At 46.9% G+C, this 10,000-nt stretch overlaps 1 protein-coding gene and 4 non-coding genes across 6 annotated transcripts in view; 4 read left to right on the forward strand and 1 right to left on the reverse strand.

Moving 5' to 3' along the window:
• akt3a (v-akt murine thymoma viral oncogene homolog 3a) overlaps positions 1 to 10,000 on the reverse strand; it is a 220,154-nt gene that overhangs the window by 82,377 nt on the left and 127,777 nt on the right. The window lies entirely within an intron of this gene.
• trnad-guc (transfer RNA aspartic acid (anticodon GUC)) lies at positions 806 to 877 on the forward strand. The gene has a single exon. It is a non-coding gene; the product is annotated as a tRNA-Asp (tRNA).
• On the forward strand, positions 3,464 to 3,535 carry trnad-guc (transfer RNA aspartic acid (anticodon GUC)). Its single transcript has one exon. It is a non-coding gene; the product is annotated as a tRNA-Asp (tRNA).
• Positions 4,538 to 4,609, forward strand: trnad-guc (transfer RNA aspartic acid (anticodon GUC)). Its single transcript has one exon. It is a non-coding gene; the product is annotated as a tRNA-Asp (tRNA).
• trnad-guc (transfer RNA aspartic acid (anticodon GUC)) lies at positions 8,138 to 8,209 on the forward strand. Its single transcript has one exon. It is a non-coding gene; the product is annotated as a tRNA-Asp (tRNA).

The raw sequence follows: 10,000 nt of genomic DNA on the forward strand, positions 1-10,000 counted from the left end.
CTGCCAGCCAGTGCAACCACACACCTAGGTTGGAAGGGAGAGAGAGAGAGAGAGAGAGAGAGAGAGAGAGAGAGAGAGAGAGAGAGAGAGAGAGAGAGAGAGAGAGAGATACACAGATAGGAAGACAAGCTGTTTATACTACTAGCCAGAGAGAGAGAGAGAGAGAGAGAGAGAGAGAGGCAGAAGCAGAGATGTGGAGAGAGGAAGTATACCCTATGTGTGGGGGTAACGGCGTCCTCCATTCTGGGTTAACGCAAATTACTTTATGTAATCTGTCTTGTTCCCCTCCACTCTCCTCCACTCCACTCCACTCCACTCATCTCCTCTCCTCTCCTCCTTTCCTCTCCTCTCCTCTCCACTCCTCTGTACTCTTCTCCACACCTCTCCTCTCGTCTTGTCTCATCTCCGCTCGTGTCCTCTCCTCTTCTCTCCATCTCTCCTCTCCTGTTATTGCCTCTTTCTCTTCCTTCACAGTCTCTGTCGCGCTTTCTCTCTAGACCCCCTTTCTGCATACCCCTTCTATCTCTGATGCGTTCTCCCTTCCTTCCTCCCTTCCTCTCTCTCTCTCTCTTTATATCTCTCTCCCTCCGTGTCTCATTTTTCTGGCTCCCTTCATTTCTCTCCTCTCTCTTCTCCCACGCATTCTCATGCTGTGAGGGAACAGGCTGCAATACCCAGGCTGCTCGCTAGATGGCGGTGGACTCCTGATGCTGCTTCTGGCATGTGTGCTATGTGTAGTATGCCTTGCCGAATGCCATGTGGATGACAGCAACAAGTGCACGCGTAAAACACCTCGCGTACGGCCTCCTCGTTAGTATAGTGGTGAGTATCCCCGCCTGTCACGCGGGAGACCGGGGTTCAATTCCCCGACGGGGAGAAAGAGGAACATTTTGGGGGCTGGTCAGTGGTTAAGGTTAAGATGGAAGTCATATTACAGTCAAGGGTTCAAAGGTTCATTTCCCCTCACTGGTTTTCCCTGTATGGACTACGGCCACGTCCCAACGTGATGTCCGCTGTCAGGGCTCAGTCACATGGTAGGTTACATGGAGAGGTTGTATTTTGCAGTGTGGTGTGATGTGGTCATCACAATTACAAAAAATGAAAACTATTTCCACTTTCTTCTCTCTGTGTCATTCTGGGTCTTTTCCTGATCATTTATTCTACCAGTTTCTAATGCTTAGTCATCTATGCTATTTCTGAAATTTGGAGAGCTGGGTGAAGTCCAAAGAGTTCAGTTCACCCTGCAATGCAACCAGGGGTTTCGCCGGAGGGGAAAGGTTAAGAATATTGCAGTAGAGTTTCTCAACGGGGGCTCTACAGCCTCTCGGTGAGCATTGGGAAGCGCAGAGGGGGCCGTGCTTAGTCGCCATTGGGGGGCATTAGTCCAGTTTATTTGTTTTAATTGAGGGGGGTGTTGGCGGGCTTATGATGAGGTCAAGGGGGGCGTTGTGAGGCTTATGATGACATCAAGGGGGCGTTGGGAGGCTTATGATCACATCAAGGGGGCGTTTATCCAAAAAAATAAAAGGTTGAGAACTACTATAGCAAGGCCAGGGCGCTGACAGGCCAGTGGGGCCGGTAAACGGTGTAAGGAGTCCGCAACACTGCTTGACTACCCAATCGATTTCATTAAAAAAAAGGGCAACGTTGATGTGAAATGAATAACAAATACCAGGAAGTCAAGCAGTGCGGTGGACTTGTGTCACCTCTTACTCAGTGTTTCCCATACATTAAGGAAACTATGGCGCATCGCAATAGTTTAATTTTGGCCGCCATAGTTTCGAAAATGTAAAAAAAAAAAAAAAAATGTTTTTTTTTTTTTATTTATTTTTTTTTTTTTTTTAAACGATTGCGTTTTCTATTAAACGATTTGAAAAACGATTTCCTTCGCATTTTCCTCCTGGAGTAAATACATCCTATAGAGAAAACCATGAGTACTTGAAAGACAGAGGGATCAAAAGCCTAGCCAAGTTGTTGTAGTTAACTCGGGTTTGGGAGCAATAAAAAACCTTGAGAGAAGGGACAGTTGGGATGAGTTTACTGAAACTCCCCAGGCTTTGCTTTACAGTTGTATAATAATGAGTTAGGCAACAGGCCTTCATTGACACAGCAGAGGAGACATCGGGCTGCATATAGAAATTAATGTGTAATGAATGTGTATAGACATAAATGTGTAATATGTTGTTCAGCCCTTTTACACTTTTATGGGAGGAATTTTGAAAAACTGGCCCTGTGACCAGCACCCCTCATGTAGAATGTGTATGCCTATGTGTGTTGGGTAAAAGGTAGGCCTATAGCCTACTGTCTGAGACCATTTTTGTCTGTGCGTTAACAATTTCACAGTGCTCCTAAATTCTTATCTGTGCTCCTATTTCTTTTTTTTACGCCGCGTGAACCCCCCCGCCCATTGCCCCGCGTGAAATACACCCCCCCCCCCCCCAAAAAAAAAATCCCCGCTGCCCCCATAGTTTCCAAAAATTCTGTGGGAAACACTGTTACTGCATTTGTTTCAATTGTCCTCCACCTGGTCAGTAGTGGGATGTGCACACGTGTGAGGCGTCCACGTGTGCTATCTAATCACAATGACAAATTGCTTTTCACTACATCTCATATTTTCTTTTACTTACATCCACAGTCTTTTTATATAATTAACTCATTCACCTCACCCCCCAATCCCCCACCCCTAGCCCAGACACACAAACAGCAAAATAGTAGTGAAATAAAGGAGAAATAAAATAAATACATAAAAATAAAATGAACAAACCCAGTCGACATGCCTGCACTTCATTATTATTCTCCTCCTCGGTGGACCAAGTCACTCATACCAGAGATTCTTTAAGTATAGAGATATGCCAATGCAATAGGTTGCTATGGGCAGCTAACATGTCCAGGTTCTGGTCTGCCTAAAGGGGCGTGTCATAATACTCCTAGCATTGAATAGAACAGTCCTTAGGACTGCCTAGGTCTGCCTAAAGGGGGATCCCCCCCCTTGCAATAATAGAACCCGGAAACAATGGGCCAATGGAACCTCTCTCTTTCTACTCTCTCTGCTCATACTGTTTTCAGGCTGACCAGAATGGTGCTGGTTCCTGTGCCCACATTCATACCGGGCTCTGAACTTTTCCGTGTCTGACCATGTGTTACCTGGATGAACTTGCTGACGTCCAAGTTGACGTCACAGTTCACGGAGAAAAAAACGAGTATTTTTCAGTTTGCATCGCGAACCAACTTTCCGGTTCTCAAACCCTCAGTCAGACTTGTGGCGTGATTGTGGCAAAGATTATGTATGGGAACGGGCACCGGTACTGTTCTCTGTAGGCCTGAATGTGCCTTCAGCTGCCCTATGAAGACACATCATCCATGATTCTCCCCTCAACCTCCACCCCCACTACTGACTAATATGTACAGCATGCCACTTGGATGACAGCAACAACTGTATGCCGCCATCAACTCGTGTACAGCCTCCTCGTTAGTATAGTGGTGAGTATCCCCGCCTGTCACGCGGGAGACCGGGGTTCAATTCCCCGACGGGGAGAGGAAAGACCTTTTGGAGGCCCCTCAGGGTCCTAGCGGTGAAGGTTAAGGAATCGGGTTACAGCCAGAGTACCAGCGGTTCAACCGGTTTGCCCTGCAACTGGACTATGGTCATATTTCAACATGCTCCTCATTGTCAGGGCTCTGGCAACCTCTGCTTAGACCAGGGGTGGGGAGCCTATGTCTCTAGAGGGCTGTTTAAGTCCCTTGAGGCAATTTTAATGTTGCACAGTTCCACATGAAATATGACATGTTTTGTAAAGAAATCTTAGAAATGACATTTGCAATACAATTGAGTTATATTTTCAGGGGACCTAGTGAAGGTAGGGTCTGTTGTAAAGGTGGCCACCTTCAATATAATCCTGATTTGTGGTCATAGTAAAGCCCTGGGAGGACTTCACAAAATTTGAAGTTGCCCCTAAAATGAAAACGGTTCCCCACCCCTGTCTTAAGACACATGTGCACCCCTGGTGTGTGTGCTGTAGTGTGATCAAAATAACAGGTGGACAAAATGTTTTTTCTTTTTTTCACTTGTATGTCTGGTCTTGTTCTGACCAGTTATTCTTTTAGTAGGTTAAAAATCATTTGATTAAAAAGGGGATAAACTGCCGTCCAGGTGGTATAGTCTGGCATCAACAGCAGGACACTGTTAACCTGGTTCTCGCAAGGCCCGTGTAGTTCCTCGCAGGTTTTCCTCACAGGTCTGGGAGAGATGCATGCATCTATCCTTGCCACCAATAAATTCGTTCAAAACCATTCCCTGTTCATGTTTTACTATAATCATTATGTGGTACAGTGGTGGAGTCCCTGGTGGAACTACAGATGCCTGGCGATGTGTTGATACATTTCATCAAGAGCCACTCCTCTTCAACACTGAGCAGCCCTGTACACACACACCACCCACCACACATGCCCACCAACCCTGTGCCCTCACCACCCCCACTCCTGCATATCACTTGGGTGACAGCAACAACTGCGCACGTGTAAACACTCGCGCTCAGCCTCCTCGTTAGTATAGTGGTGAGTATCCCCGCCTGTCACGCGGGAGACCGGGGTTCAATTCCCCGACGGGGAGAGGAAAGACCTTTTGGGAGACCCTCAGGGTCCTTAAAACTTGAGAGGTGAAACCTGAGGGCCTCCACAGCTCTGAAGATGGCACAGTGAGCACATTCAGGCCGACTGAGAACTGTGCCGGTGCCAGTTCCCGCACCTAATCGCGAACTGGCCGGAGAGTTCATGCCACAGATCTTAGCGTTCACAAACCGTAAAGTTGGTTTGCAATGCGAACCGAAAAATACTTGGCTTTTCCCCGCGAACCTTCACGAGAACGTGGACGTCAGCAGGTTTATCTGGGTAACATAGTCACTTGCGGAAAAAGTTCAGAGCTTGGTATGAACACAGATGGTTTGCAGGTAAGCCAAACGTAACTGGTGTGGGCACCGGCGCCGTTCTGGTCGTCCTGAAAACAATAAGAGTGTCACACATTTCATAGCTCTGAAGATGGCATAGTGTGGTAGCCAGGCCGTGCCCTCCTAGTGATGCAACAGCTTCAGTGTTGCTACCAGTCAGGTCAGGAGTCAATGCAAGTACTTTCTGAGTTCCCGCAAATACGGGAACTCCTCCCACTTTGTTGAGAAGCTAACAATCATTCGCAAACCAAGGGAGGCCATTTGGGAAATGCTGTTTGGGAAATGTTAACTGTTACGCTCTTGGTCAGACCAAGTCCCGAAGAGATTTGAAAGTCGATGATAATCAGGCTAATAGTGTGGCACACTATGGCAGAGTGGAACTGCACCTTCTCTGACCTTAGCTGGCCTGTGATATACAATATTAGCAGGTATATCATGGTCAGAGAGACGTTCTACATGAGATTAAAGACTTAAGAAACTCTCCATAGAAATGAACAGGAGTGAGTTATAACGCCAATTTGGTGTGTGCATGCACATCTCCTACCTTTCTGGCGAAAGAGCCAATTGCCTACTGAGCTCCCCTGTCATTGCTCCAATCATCTCGCAAGCAAATGCTGCTCATGCGCAGTTGAAAAATATATAGAGAAATAGCTGCCCGAAACAGCTGCCCCGAGGCGTTGCCAAGATGGCTGCCAAGTGGAGGGACTTACAGAGAACAACTTTTCCAGGGCCCTTAGCTGTGATAGAAGGTTTACAACTCTCTGAAGGTCAACTACTGTATGTCAGGTATTTCTTGGAGTGCCTTCAGGTCCCTTGGCTGGCCTGTATACTACCCACACTACTCAGCACCCTCAATGACCAACCACCCTCTCACCCACGTGGCATAGTGCGGCATCAACCGTGGCAGAGAAACTTTTTCATTAAGCTCTTCCCTTCATGTGGTGCAAATCATATTACTTTTTCCCATTCTTAAGTGGTCATCCCATCCTCTTGCCTCGGTGATGCCCCACCCATGTAGACAACAAAAATCTCTACTGTCAACCAGCGTAGAGCAACTTTTGAGGGGCTTTGCCCCATTTAACATCTCCACTGGAAAATGAGAGAAGGGCCTTCGAATTGTGTTTTTGTAAGATATCGAATAAATGACAAGATATCAACAATGACAAGCGTCACAAAGCAGGGGGCCACAAGGAAAAACAGAAGTTAATAGTATGACCTGCACCCAGCAACTGACCAGGGGCCACATAACAGAAAAAAATCCTAAATGCTCATCCTAACTTAAGATAGGAACAGTAAGATAGGAAAAACCCTAACGAATTCCTAAGTCCCTAGCCGTTTCTTATCTTATTTTTGGCCCCCCATCCTATCTTAAATTAGGAATTCCTAACTCCTCTATCATATTGATTTTTTCGATTGGTCGTGTCTGTTTCTGCCATTTCGAATGTGCACGAGATTGATAGAATGTGACGACTTCACTTTTGAAGCGGCGGGTAGCCAGCTGTAGCCCAGGCTACGTGTTGGGGGGAGAACGCATAGGGCCTAGCCTTAATTATTATTAATTATTAATTATTATTAATAATTACGGATGAAAAAATACAGTGAATAAAAGGAGGGCGTTTCCATGTAGGCTACATTTGTAGCTAACAATCCACAAAAGTTTCCTCATAGTCGTGTTGTCAGTTTCAGCAGTTCCCGTCGCAAATCCGCCACCTGAATGCTGTTTTTACAATGTGCAAATTCCCATGATCAAGTAGCTTAGGCATATTCAAATCAATCAAACGGCCGACGAAACAAGTCACATCGACTGTCAGCCTAAACAACGCGTGTAAAACAGTCATCATTCTGGGATGCCTCCTTGTAGTGAACTAAAGACTTTTTATTGATCATAGAAACATTCTTAGTTTGAATTACAGCGTGAAGATGGGAAGAGGGAGGGAGAGCAAGGTGCGCCTGCTCGTGTGACTGCACTGACAGAGGACGAGGGAGAGCGAGAGGAATCGGATCATCAATAGGCTAACTTTTTAACAACACTACGCAACCTAGAAATGCTAAACCCTGTTTAGCATAATATCTGTTAACTATGTGAGGACAAATGGATTAGTTTTGTGTGGTCTATATATTCATCAGTAGACCGACTAGGCATTGTAACTTGTCAACTCCTGAGAGGAGACTTTGGCGGTTGCTTTTTTGTTGGACGTTGCAAAGTCTTTGATGTGCAAACCCCGTGGTCAAACTAGGCCTAATTCAAAGGCTACACTTGTTAATAGGAAATGAGTTTGGCTTTCAAACTATTTTCTTTTTAAATTTCTAAATAAAGGTAGGCTATATTGCATGGATAGAACATTGACAGGCTTCAAATGGTAAAATTATTTACATCAGGCAACTATTGTAGCCTGCCTGGTTGGGAAGCTACTGTGGTAACCGTAGTGCCATTTTTTCTCTCTTGAAAACAAAATGCCCCCATTAACCCAGGCATCACTGCTCTGGTTGTTTTGGTTTGATGCCCCATGTTGCTGACATTGTGCATAATGCAAAAAAAGCACCAGCAACAGGTGTATCCTGAGTTTAGGACAGGGTGTATGGTCTCCTAACTTAGGCATCCTAAGTTAAGATATTCCTAACTTAGGATGCTTCTGGAATGGCTATATTCCTATCTTAAGATAATATAGGATTTCTTCCTAAGTTAAGTTGGGAAACCTCCTTCTGTACCAAAATTCCTAAATCCCTTCCTATCTCAAGATAAGATTCAGACTTAGGAAGTTTCTGTTATGTCGCCCCAGGGCCCTGAGATTCCCAGTACACCAGTGGTTTACAACATTTTTTAAATAAACGCACCCTGGACATCATCAAAAGCCTCCCAACGCCCCCTGACATTATCATAAGCCTGCCAACGCCCCCTTAGTATTAAAAAAAGAAATGGACAAATGCCCCTCAATGGCAACTAAGCACCAACCCCTCTCAGCTCCATCCTTCTCAACGCTCCCCTAGAGCTCCCTAACTCCCCCTGGGGTGCTGTAGAGACCCCATTGAGAAACACTACGGTACACACACACCACCAACCACCCACTAACCACCACCCATCCCCACACACCCAACACGCCCCCTCCCAGCACCTGTGCCCTCACCACCCCCACCACTGCATACCACTTGGGTGACAGCAACAAGTGCAGGCGTCTAAACACTCGTGCTCGGCCTCCTCGTTAGTATAGTGGTGAGTATCCCCGCCTGTCACGCGGGAGACCGGGGTTCAATTCCCCGACGGGGAGAGCAAAGACCTTTTGGGGGCCCTCAGGGTCCTTGAAACTTGACCAGTGAAATCTGAAAGCCTCCATAGCCCTAAAGATGCCACAGCATGGCATTAACACTGGCACAGTTTGCCTACCAAGAGAACGTGGGAGTGGAGGATGCTATCCTGTATCTCCTCCACAGGATACATTCTCACTTGGACAAGGGTGGCTGTGCTGTGAGAATCATGTTTTTTGATTTCTCCAGCGCTTTCAACACTATTCAACCACTGCTGCTGAGAGATAAACTGGTGCAGATGGGAGTGGAGCCTGGCCTGGTGACCTGGATCACTGACTACCTCACGGAACGACCCCAGTTTGTAAGGATGGGTGACATCACATCTGAGACAGTGGTGAGCAGCACAGGAGCGCCACAAGGAACGGTGCTTTCCCCCGTACTGTTCACTCTGTATACGACAGACTTCAGCTACAACTCTGCGACATGCCACATGCAGAAGTTCTCAGACGACACTGCAATTGTGGGGTGTATCAGAGATGGTCAGGAGGAGGAGTACAGGGGACTGGTTGACAACTTTGTGGGATGGTGTCAAAACAATCAGCTGCACCTGAACACCACCAAAACCAAGGAAATGGTGGTTGATTTCAGGCGCTCCATCCCACCCTTGGTGCCTGTCTCTATTGGGGGAGAGAAAGTGGAGACTGTCAGCACTTACAAGTACCTAGGAGTGCACCTCGACAATAAACTGGACTGGTCCACAAACTCAGATGCACTCTACAGGAAAGGCCAAAGCAGGCTCTATTTCCTCAGAAGGCTGAGGTCCTTCAATGTCCTGCAGCCGACTTCTGCTTATGTTCTACCAGTCTGTCATGGCCAGCGTGCTCTTCTTTGCTGCGACGTGCTGGGGAGGAAGCATCAGGAAGAGAGATGCTGGACGCCTTGACAGACTGGTGAGGAAGGCGGGATCAGTGGTGGGCATGGAACTGGAGACACTCACCTCAATAACCGAGAGCAGAACACTGAGCAGACTAGACTCTATTATGGACAATCAGCATCACCCCCTTAACGCCACCTTCACTAACCAACTGAGTCTGTTCAGCCACAGACTCCGTGCTTTCACCTGCAGGACTGACAGACTAAGGAAGTCCTTTGTCCCATGGGCAATTCAGCTGTTTAACAACATACAGAAGGACACTAAGAAGAACATCATCATAGGGGACTGGACTGCCTGAGATGCCAGAGCTGGCCCCAGCCCGGGAAACCTCTTGGTGTGTGTGTGTGTGTGTGTGTGTGTGTGTGTCTGTGTGTGTGTGTGTGTATGTGTGTGTGTGTGTGTGTGTGTGTTTGTGTGTGTGTGTGAGTGTGTGTGCTGTCCAATAACTGCACTAAGGAACGTTTGACCCTTGACCACTGGACATACTTGTTTTTTCCTGCTTACCACAAGCAAAGACTGTGATCTGTCGGAGCTGGCCCACCTCGTGTGTGTGTGTGTGTGTGTGTGTGTGTGTGTGTGTGTGTGTGTGCGTGTGTGCGTGTGTGTGTGTGTGGTGTGTGTGTGTGTGTGTGTGTGTGTGTGTGTGTGTGTGTGTGTGTGTGTGTGTGTGGTGTGTGTGTGTGCTTGCCTAAAACACTTACCTGTACTTTACTGTGACATTGTAAGAATGTTCAACCCCTATCATACTCTGTACACTGCCTACTTCTACATACTATACTATATCATAGATGTATCCATCAACACTTGTTGTCTACCTTAACTGACAGAGTGTGTTTTTTCTGCTTTGGTCTATCCCAACTCACAGAATGTCTTTTTGCAC

The sequence above is a fragment of the Engraulis encrasicolus genome, chromosome 24 (genome assembly GCF_034702125.1).
Source record: "Engraulis encrasicolus isolate BLACKSEA-1 chromosome 24, IST_EnEncr_1.0, whole genome shotgun sequence".
NCBI lineage: Eukaryota > Metazoa > Chordata > Actinopteri > Clupeiformes > Engraulidae > Engraulis > Engraulis encrasicolus.